Here is an 11587-nt window from a genome sequence, read left to right as displayed (position 1 = left end):
TTGTTGTTTTTTTTTTTATCTTTATATTGGCAGAGTTTGTAATAGCCAAATCTTGGAAACAACCCAAGTACCCATCAATGGTTGGATGGACAAAGCAGACGTGTAATTTTATATAGCGGAGTACTACTCTACGATAAAAACGATGCACTTGAGATAGTTCTAGGAAAATGGATGCACCTTGAGCCCATACTGTTAAGTGAAGTAAATTGCACATACATTGAGAATATTGAACTCTTCCTCTGCTGTGACAAATCAAAAGTATAAATAAGGATCAAAATATATAACAGGTATTGTGAAATAGAAGGAAACTATTCAAATGAGGAGGGGAACAAGGAGAAAAGAGGAAGAAAGCAAAGAAGGGAAAAAGTAAAGAAAAAATAAAAGGAAAACATGGAAACAAAGTTTTGTAAAATGATGAGGGGAGGAGAGGTTAAAAGGAGGGGAGAGGAGGGGAATAGAAAAAAAGGTTACATTATGGACAGGTACAAATTCTCTATGATGAATGTGATTGTATGTTTATTTAAAATGTACCAATAAAATCTAAGAAAAACAAAACAGGAAATATTTATTGAGGGGAGAGATACAGCTTCCAAGAGGCAGGAGCCCCCCCGCTCCTCGTGGGTTCCCAAGGACTCCATTTTTCAGAGAAAGTTTTATAGAGCACAATCACATGGGTGCAATGTGGGTTAAAGCTATGATCAACCAATAAGGTTATTAGTATAGCTGTTCAGGAAATATTGACCCAATAGAGTCATGTTGCAAGTGTACACACAAAGAACAAAGAACTTTTCAGGCAGGGATGAGTCCAAGGGTCTTAGTCAACCACCAAGGTGACCAGTGTTAATCCAGACTTCATTAAACCAAGTGTTACCACTCACCCCTTGGGGAAGGATGTAGTCCTGATCATTCTGTCTTTATCTTGGGGCTTGGCTTCTTCCAGATATATATCCAGCCACAGTTGTAATGTTCTCATCTTTTGTGTTGATTTTGTTGAGGGCCTACCCCGTCTGACTACCTATATTTTTACCTAACATGGCTGTCCATAATGATATGGTAATTCTGTGATAACTATTTGATAAGTACAACTTGTTTGTTTTGCATAAGGGCAAAACCATTTTATAATCTCACTAATAATACACAGATGTTCCTCTACATTCTTACAAATATTTTTCTTGTGCATTATTATAGCTATCTTAATTGTTTAGAGAGCTACTATGCTGTAGTTTTCATCTGCATGTCTGCAATGACTAATCATATATTCTTGTGGCCATATGTATATCTGGAGAAATGTTAAAGTTCCTTTTTTAAAAAATATGAAAGTCATCCATTGTGCCTGAATTGCAGACTCTTTATAGTATATTCCGCCTCCTACGCCCTTGTTGAATATATATAATTTGTAAATAAATTTTCTTCATTTTGTATGTAGTCTTTTCACTTTGATAATGTCCTTGATTCAAAAGAATTTAATTTTGATTGTATCTAATTTATCTCTTTTGTTGGTCTTCTACTGATGTCATAGCTAAGAGTTCATTACTCAAGTAAAGATCATGAAAACCTTTTATTTTTTCTTCTAATAGTATTGTAGTTTCAGATCTTACATTTATATTGTTGGTACATTATGATATAATTTTTGTACGTTGTGTGAGGTAGAATGAACACCAGTAAGGAAGAAGTTTTGCCTTTTATACTCCGATTCTCAATGCTCAGTTTTTCACTTCAGGCACCAGATAATTTACTTCCTATCAAGCAATCTCCCAGTTCTTTATAGACACAACTTAGGGTGTCCTATAATTCAATTTGGTTCTGACACTAAATGGAGTTAAGAGCTCAATCTCATGAAACTGCTCCCCACTTAAGATGCCAGTCACAAATAGGTCTCTGAGTAACACCTCCCACAATCACACTGCTAGCATGCTGAGGGACCTCAGTGAAATACGTTAGTGTTTACCTGTTTTACAGGTGACACAACTCAGGAGTAGAGAGGAGAGATGCCAAAGGAAAAATATAAAATCAAGGGAGAAGACTTTCTATGAACTGTCTAGGTGATTCATGTCCCATTTACCTCAAAGTATTCAGTAATCTGGAAAGCTTTCTAAACCTGGTCTTTTGGATTTTTATGGAGGAAGGCTTCATTGCGAAGCATTATTGATTGAATCACTGGCTACTGAAGATCAACTCAGCTTTAAGGCCCTTAAGACAGAAGAAGGGATGAAAGTTTGGTTTCTCTGATCTTTTGGTTAGTTCCCTTGGCATCTAGCCCTCACTCTGAACTCCCAAATAAAAGTAGCAAACAAAATGACAGATACCACGTGGGAGATTAGGATGGTTTTAAGAGCTGCATGCTACCAAGAAACTGGAACAAAACTAAAATATCTATTTCTTACTTTGTCACAGTGTCACACAGGGTCTTGACTTCACTCTTTTGTTTATGCAGGTCCGGTTGTCCTACCACATCAGTGGAAGAAACTATCCTTTCCCCGCTGAATGGACTCATTAGCCTTGAAAAATTAACTGGCCATTACCTATTTTACATCATTTACCTACATGCCTACTTGTTTTTTCTAGTAGCATACTGTTTAAATCACTGTAGTTTTATACTAAATTTAAAATGGAAAACTGTCACCCAATTTGTTTCTTAACCATTATTGCATTTCCTCAGGATCTTAAGAATTCACATTAATTTGATGATCTGGTTCTTTTCCTCCCCGTGGCTGGTGAATGGCACCAACTCACAGGAGGGGGCTGACATCTGGTCCTCCTCCTTGGGGACTGCCCTATTTTTCTATTTTTATGATTTCCCTTTTTAATCTTGAAAGGTTGTTGGTTTTGTCATACTCTTTCTGTGAGAAGTCAGATGGTCCTGTTTTTTCCTTTGTTCTTAAAGTGGTATATGGTACCTTGGTTTACAAAATTAATTTATGATTTTGGGGAAGACAGCTACATTTATGTTTGTGTGTTATGCTTGTCACCTGATGTGTAGCTTATGAACAGAGGCAAAATCCTGCTGGTTTCTTTTGTGTGTGAATCAAACTGCAAACAGAGCATTCATGAACCATGTATTATCTTGATTTTGTTGACCTACCAATCTTTGGATTCTTGAGATAAACCTCATTTGCTCATTGTGCAAATTCTCTTCAATATGTTATTGCATTGGTTTACTAGTATTTTACAAAGGATTGTTTTTATTTGTAAGAGACACTATAGTATTTTTTTCCTTGTGATCCATTTCTGGCTATAATCTTAAGGTAACACTAGTCTCTAGAACGAATTAGGAAATAGTATTATCTATTCCTTTTTTTTTTTTATCAGTACCGGGGCTTGAACTCACGACTGCGCGCTTGCAAGGAAGGCACTTATGCCGCTGAGCTAAATGCCCAGCCCCCACCCTTTCCCTTTTTTTTTTTTTTGAGGAATTCGTACTATTTGCTCTTTAAATGTTTAGTAGAAGTGACCAGTGAAATTATCTGCTCAGACTTTCTTTGTTTAGAGTGTTTTAATAGACTTAACTTTTAAAAGCAGATTTAGGTTTACAGCAAAATTCAACAGGACTCCCATAGACTTCCTGTATCCTCAGCTTCCTCCACTATTAATATCCTGTACCAAAGCAGTGTATTAGAACTGATGAACCTACACCAACGCATCACTCTCACCCCAAATCCATGGCTCACCTTGGGACTCGCTCGGGTTAGGAAGTTTTTTTTTTTTTTTTTTTTTTTAATTTAAGAGGAAAAAGAGAAAAACACAAAACAAACCAAAGCGGCGTAAGGGTACACGCAATACAGAACTACAAAACAAAACAAAACAAAACAAAACAAAAAACCATAACAGTAAGAAATTACCTGCTAGTAGATTACACACTATTTTCTTGAAAATAGTTCCTCAAATCACAGTATCAAAGAACACAAGGTGGACATTCAAACAGGGAGACTGCAAACAGCTGTGTTCAATGTTCCAAAAACATTGATAAAGTCAGCTATTTAACACCCCCAAACACACTTGCTGTTATGTCCGTTAGAGCTCCTTTTCTTTTTTTTTTTTTTCCCTCTCTTTTTTACAACAAAATTTACACATCTTGGATTTTATTACTCCTTAGTGCTTATTACTTTCTTTGGGGGGGGGAAGAATACAGTCAAATATGGCAAAACAAAGCTGTCAGTCAATACCAAGGATAGACGTAGCACATGGTGTAGAACAGAGTACAAGTTTATCAACAATGGTTATCAACGTTGTCCCTTGTTTCCTTAAAAAGAATTGTCTATCTTATTAGATATTATAAAGTTGGACAAAACAGTAGAGAACAAGACCAATAAAACTTAGGCATTGTAAACATTACAGGACTTCCAAAGAAGACAATAGTCAAACCAGAATGGGTATCTTAGTGAATCTTATTGTCTTCAAAGTAGTTGCCTATGTCTTCAAACTTGATACTATCATATAGAATGGAACAGAGTCTAATCAGTCAAAACAAGATCGTGGGAGTACTACAGGACTTCAAAACAAGTTAATAGGAAATCGAAAAGAGTTACTATTTATATATCCTAATTTTTTTGAATTTTTTCTTTAATTAAGACAAACATAAGAAATGACTAAATAATTTTTTTTGAAACAATAAGGGGGAGATTGAGATAAAACAGGACATAACAATATAACAATAGAGGTCACAGCATGACTGTTTCAATAACCTAGTACTTCACCACCTTATAACCTGACTTAATAGTAGTTACCATAGTGTCTTTTTCCTTGGAATATTTGGGTAAAACTTCATATACTCTAGCTTCAAATATTTTCATATCAAGAAGCCCAGAATAAAGCCTTTCTAATTAATGAGTGAAAACTTTATAAGGCTTCAAGGCCACCTAATGGGGAATCATGATTACCACATATTTTTATATATTTGAATCATTACTTACATTAGGGAAACTATTCGGTATTCACACATGCGAGATTGATTTATTTCACTTATGAGTATGGTCTCAAGCTGTGCCCATTTATTGATAAATATCTCAATGTGATCCTTCTTTATAGCTGAATAATACTCCATTGTATAGAAATACCACAACTTTTTTATCCATTCCTCAGTTGATGGGCACTTAGGTTGTTTCCAAGATCTGGAGATTACAAATTGTGCTGCTATAAACATAGGTGCACATATATCACTGTGGTATGATGCTTTCAGTTCTTCTGGGAATATGCCTAGAAGTGGAATAGCTGGAATAAATGGGATTTCCAGTCCCAACTTTTTGAGAAATCTCCAGACAGATCTCCACAAAGGCTGTACCAGTCTACACTCCCACCAGCAGTGCAGGAGAGTTCCTTTTTCCCCACAGCCTCTCCAGCATTTGTTGTCGGTTTTCTTGATCCTGGCCATTCTTTCAGGAGTGAGATGGTATCTCAGTGTGGTTTTAATTTGCATTTCTCTAATGACCAATGATGATGAGCATTTTTTCATGTATTTATTTGCCATTTGCATTTCTTCATCTGAGAATTGCATATTCATCTCAGATGCCCATTTTTGGATTGGATCTTTGAATTTCGGAGGTCTGAGTTTCTTTAATTCTTTGTATGTTTTAGACAAGAGGCCCTTGTCTGAGAGAGAGTTCACTAAAATCTTTTCCCAGTTTGTGGGTTTTCTTTTCACTATGCTGGAGATTTCTTTTGACATGCAGAAACTTTTTAATAAGAAGTGGTCCCAGTTATTGATTCTGGGAAGTATTTCCCGTGCGGTTTGAGTCCTGTTCATGAATTCTTTACCTACTCCTATGTCTCCAAGGTTTCTACCTATTTTGTCTTCCAATAGATTTAGTGTTTCTGTTTTAATATTCAGATCTTTGACCCATTTACATTTTAATTTAGTACATGGTGATAGACATGGGTCTAGCTTTAGTTTTCGGCAAATGGAGAGCCAGTTTTTCCAGCACCATTTATTAAAGAGACTGTCATTCTTCCAGTGAACCTGCTTGGCTCCTTTATCAAAAATAAGGTGGTTGAGTGTGTTCGTAGTTGTGGTTGTATCTTCTAATCTATTCCACTGATCTTCAGCTCTGTTTTGATTCCAATACCATGTTGATTTTACTACTGTTGCTTTGTAGTATAACTTCAAGTCAGGGATTGTGATGCCTCCTGCTTTGTCTTTGCTGCTTAGAATTGCCTTTGCGATTCTAGGTCTCTTCTGGTTCCAGATGAAATTTAGGAGTGATTTCTCTAGATCTATAAGGTATGTTGATGGTATTTCTATTGGGATTGCATTGAATCTGTATAACAGTTTTGGGAGAATGGCCATTTTCACAATGTTTGTTCTTCCTATCCATGAGCAAGGGATGTCTTTCCATTTTCTGAGATCATCTTCAATTTCCTTTTTCAGTGTATTATAATTTTCACTGTATAAGTCTTTCACTTCTTTCGTAAGAGTAATTCCTAAATATTTCATTTTTTTGCTTGCTAATGTGAATAGTCCAGTTTCTCTTATTTCCCTCTCTGTAATTTTGTTGTTCGTGTATAGGAATGCTATTGATTTCTGAGTATTGATTTTGTATCCAGCCACATTACTGAATTTATTTATTGTATCTAAGAGTATTTCAATGGAGTTTAGGGGGTCTTCTATGTAGAGTATCATGTCATCTGCAAACAATGATAATTTAACTTCTTCTTTTCCTATCTTTACCCCTTTTATTTCTCTTTCTTGCCTAATTGCTCTGGCTAGTACTTCCAGTACTATATTAAATAGGAGTGGTGATAAAGGACATCCTTGTCTTGTACCCGATTTTAAAGTAAAGGCTTTCAATTTTTGGCCATTTAGTATGATGCTGGCTGTTGGTTTGTCATAAATGGCCTTTATTATATTGAGGTAAAGACCATTTATTCCAATTTTCTGTAAAGTTCTTATCATGAATAAGTGTTGGACCTTATCGAAGGCTTTTTCTGCATCTATAGAGATGATCATGTGATTCTTATTTTTGGCTTTATTGATATGGTGGATTACATTTATTGATTTGCGTATGTTGAACCATCCTTGCATTCCTGGGATGAATCCCACCTGGTCATGGTGTATAATCTTCTTGATGATTTGCTGCATCCTATTTGCCAATATTTTATTGAGGATTTTTGCATCTGTGTTCATTAGGGAGATCGGTCTATAGTTCTCTTTTATAGTTGGGTCTTTCTCAGGTTTTGGTACTAGAGTAATATTTGCTTCCAGGAATGACTTAGGAAGGATTGCTTCCCTTTCAATTTCATTGAATAGTTTGAGGAGTGTCGGCATTAGGTCTTCTTTATATTTCTTGTAGAATTCTGCAGTGAATCCATCTGGGCCTGGGCTCTTCTTGGTGGGCAAGGACCCAATTACATTCTCAATTTCATTAGCAGAGATTGGGTTATTCAACAGTTTTATATCCTCTTGATCTAGCTTTGGTACTTCATATGCTTCTAAGAATCTGTCTATTTCTTCTGTGTTATCAAACTTTTGAGAGTAGAGGTTTTCGAAATAGGTGTTGATGATCCTCTGTATTTCTATTGGGTCTGTAGTGATTTCTCCTTTTTCATTTCTTATTGCATGAATTTGAGCTTTTTCTTTCCTTTTTTTAATAAGGTTGGCTAGGGGCTTATCGATTTTATTTATTCTTTCAAAGAACCAACTCTTTGATTCGTTGATTCTTTGGATTGTTTTCTTAGTCTCTATTGCATTGATTTCTGCTCTGATTCTTATAATTTCCTCTCTTCTTTTGGCTTTGGGCTTGACTTGCTCTTCTTTTTCTAGCTGTTTGAGGTGTAGCATCAAGTTATTTACTTGTATTCGTTCTGTTTTCCTGATGTGGGAACTCAGTGCAATAAATTTTCCTCTCAGAACGGCTTTCATTGCATCCCACAGATTCCGGTAAGTTGTATCTGCATTTTCATTTTCTTTTAGGTATTGTTTAATTTCTTCTTTAATTTGTTCTGTGACCCACTGATTACTCAAGAGTGTGTTATTTAGTTTCCATGTGTTTGCGGAATTTTTGCAGTATCCTTTGTCATTAATTTCTAATTTCAGAGCGCTATGATCCGATAATATGCAAGGGATGATTTCAACTCTTTTGCATTTGCTTAAATATGTTCTGTGAGCTAATATATGGTCTATTTTAGAAAATGATCCATGTACTGCTGAGAAGAATGTGTATTCTGATGTTGTTGGGTGGAACATTCTGTATATGTCTATCGAACCCATTTGTTCACAGGTGTGATTCAGTTGTTATTTCTTTGCCCATTTTCTGTCTGGTTGATCTGTCCCTTGGTGTCCATGGCATATTAAGGTCTCCTGTTACAATTGTGTTACTGATAATTTGAGTTTTCATTTCTGTTAATAATTGTTTTATATAACTGGGTGCTCTGGAGTTTGGTGCGTATATATTTAAGATAGTTATCTCTTCCTCTTGGAGTTTTCCCCTTACGAGTATGTAGTGACCTTCTTTGTCCTTTATGGTCATTGTTGGTTTAAAGTTCATGTTGTCTGCAAACAGAATGGCTACTCCTGCCTTTTTTGGATTCCTGCTGCATGAAGAATTGTTTTCCATCCTTTGACTTTCAGTCTGTGAGTATCTTTCTGGGTTAGATGGGTTTCCTGTAAACAGCATATGGTTGGATTTTGTTTCTTGATCCATTCTGCTAGTCTGTTTCTTTTGATTGGTGCATTGAGACCATTTACATTAATGGTTATTACTGTTAAATGCTGGTTAATTGTAGGAATGTTATCTCTCTGCTGTTGCATCTTTATCTTTCGGTTCTGTTTAATTATTTGCTTTGCTTAGTGGTTTTTTCCTTTGTGTATCTAAACTGTCTTTCAATATTTTTTGCAGGGTTGGTTTGGTGTTCATGAAGTTCTTCAGCTGTTCTTTGTCATGGAAGTATCGTATTGCACCATCTATTTTGAATGATAGTTTTGCAGGATATATCAGTCTTGGTTGGAAATCATTTTGCTTTAGGATCTGGAATACTTCACTCCATGCTCTTCTTGACTTTATCGTTTGTGCTGAGAAGTCTGCTGTGATTCTGATAGGTTTTCCTTTATAAGTGATTTGTCTTTTCTCTCTGACAGCTTTTAATAATCTATTCTTGTGTTGGATTTCTGGGATGGTGACTATTATATGTCTGGGTGTAGTTTTATTTTGGTTATGACTGTTTGGAGTTCTATATGCTTCACTGATCCTGATGTCAGTTTCTGATCTCATGCTTGGGAAATTTTCAGCTATTACTTCTCTAAATATCCTCCTGACATCCTTCATGTTGTCTCCCTCTCTTTCATTAATCCCTATCATTCTTATGTTATTCTTCTTTGCATCGTCTTGCAGTTGTTGAATTGTTGTTTCCTGGTTCCTTGTTATTTTCAAAAGATCTTTCCTTTCCTGTTCACTAGCTGCAATCCTGTCTTCAAGGTCTGAAATTCTATCTTCACTTTCATTAAGGCGGTTTTTACAACTTTCAGTGGAGTTTTTTATTTCCTGTATATCTCTGTGCATCTGCATTATGTATTCTGTTTGTTTCTTATATTGCTCGTCTAGGGATTCTATCTTTTTGTTTAGTTCCTCCAATTTTTTATCTGTGTTTTCTTTAGATATATTTAGAATCTCTTTCATTTCTTTTATCATTTCTTCTTTTATCTGGGAGATTATTTCGAGTTTGAATTTCTTTAAAGCTTCCTGGAGTTGCTTGTCAATTTCAGTGGCTATTGTGTCCGATATATGAGGTGAATGGGATATATTTTCTTCTATATACATCGCTCCTAGGGTTTCTTGAGATGGGCTGGAGGTTTGAGGTTGTAATTTGGTCTTTCGTTTTGTCATTTTCCTATATTTCTGTGTTTCAAGTGTTATTTGAAAGCTTCCTCAGGATCTGTTGAAAATCCCCTTCTATGTTTGGAGCTACTGGGACTCTGGCGCCGCGCTACTCCAAGCCATTAGGCCTACAGAACCAGTGGCCCTCCTCTGCCTGCTCAGAACTCCGCAGTTCCAGACAAGCTGGGCCTCAGGGACACTGTGCGCCCACCTGCCCCTTGGAAGCTCCACAGTTCTTCAATCGCAGCCGGGTTAGGGTACTCACCACAGGCCGCAGTGCTTCAGGAACCTGTGGACCCTCCCTGGTTGCAGAGATATCCACAGTCCTCCAGACACGCAGAGAGGCCAGTGAGGGCACCCCAGATCTGCCCAGCTCCTCCTCTGCAGACCTGTGGCCAGGCGCGGCAGCTAAACAGGCTGGGCTAGGCTGGTAGTGTGGGCCAGCCCACCTATCGGGAGCTCAGCAGGTCTCCAAATGAAGCCTGGAATGGGGAGGCTGATGTGGAAGCCTCAAACCCACCTCTCGCCTTCACTGCACCTGGAAGCCTGAGGGAACTCCAGCAGTCTGGGCGCAGAAATCCAGAGTCCTCCAGACACGCAGAGAGGCCAGTGAGGGCACCCCAGATCTGCCCAGCTCCTCCTCTGCAGACCTGTGGCCAGGTGCGGCAGCTAAACAGGCTGGGCTAGGCTGGTAGTGTGGGCCAGCCCACCTATCGGGAGCTCAGCAGGTCTCCAAATGAAGCCGGGAATGGGGAGGCTGATGTGGAAGCCTTAAACCCACCTCTCTCCTTCACTGCACCTGGAAGCCTGAGGGAACTCCAGCAGTCTGGGCGCAGAAATCCAGAGTCCTCCAGACACGCAGAGAGGCCAGTGAGGGCACCCCAGATCTCAGGAAGTTTTTGATTACTGATTTAATGTCTATTTTTTGAGTCCTTTCAGTTTTCTTTTTTGTCTGTGTGAATCAATTTTGGTGATCTGTATCATTCTAGGAATTTTCCCATTTTATCCAGTTACATTAATTTGTTAAAGTACAGTTCTTTTTCTTTTGTAGTTGGTTTTAGCGTTTTTGCTTTCATTTCTGATTTTAGTTGCTCATTTTGCTTTGGGGCTGTGCACCACACTGTTGCTCTGCCCTCAACTGGAATAGTAAACTCAGCAACAGTACCAAATTAATTAAAAGCAGGCGGTTTAAGAGGGAAGACACTTTATTCCTAAGTACAAGTCAGACGCCAGAAAGCTGCATTGAGGGGTAGAGGGAGCCTTGGACCAGACAACCACAGGCCTCTGTTCCGTTTCCTCTTATCAGGTGATAAAAGCCCCTTCCTCCCAGGTCAATTCCTGGAACTTCTCACAACCCGACTGTTCCCTGGATTTAGATCCTACGCCACAGGACTCTACCCTGTCTGCCATCACTGTGTGCATGTTCCTAGGTGGGCTTGTGACATTTTTTCCCTGCCCATTAATCCTTTTCAGGACCTTATCTCTGGGGTTTATAGGAGGAGGTTAGGAGAAGCTTTAAATACACAGTCCTTTGGTGTTAGTGATTAAGGGGATCTGTGTGAATGCCACAATCCAAGAGTGAGAATATATGTGTACACGTGAACAGGTGTGCATATTTTTATATACTGAGAGTTTTCGTGTAAGGGGGTGCACCTTGTCTCCTTTGCATTTTATTGGAGGTGGGGAGGGGCTGCCAGTTTAGTGAAGGGTCTGTCTTCCTCCCTGCTCTGCTTATGAGCTCTCCAGTTTATCCTCTTAACTGTTCTCCGCAGCGGCTTTAACTC

Source organism: Cavia porcellus, unplaced genomic scaffold (genome assembly GCF_034190915.1).
Source record: "Cavia porcellus strain 051 isolate PalLab524CR breed Dunkin Hartley unplaced genomic scaffold, mCavPor4.1 scaffold_7, whole genome shotgun sequence".
Lineage (NCBI taxonomy): Eukaryota > Metazoa > Chordata > Mammalia > Rodentia > Caviidae > Cavia > Cavia porcellus.
Note: the sequence above shows the minus strand (reverse complement) of the source record.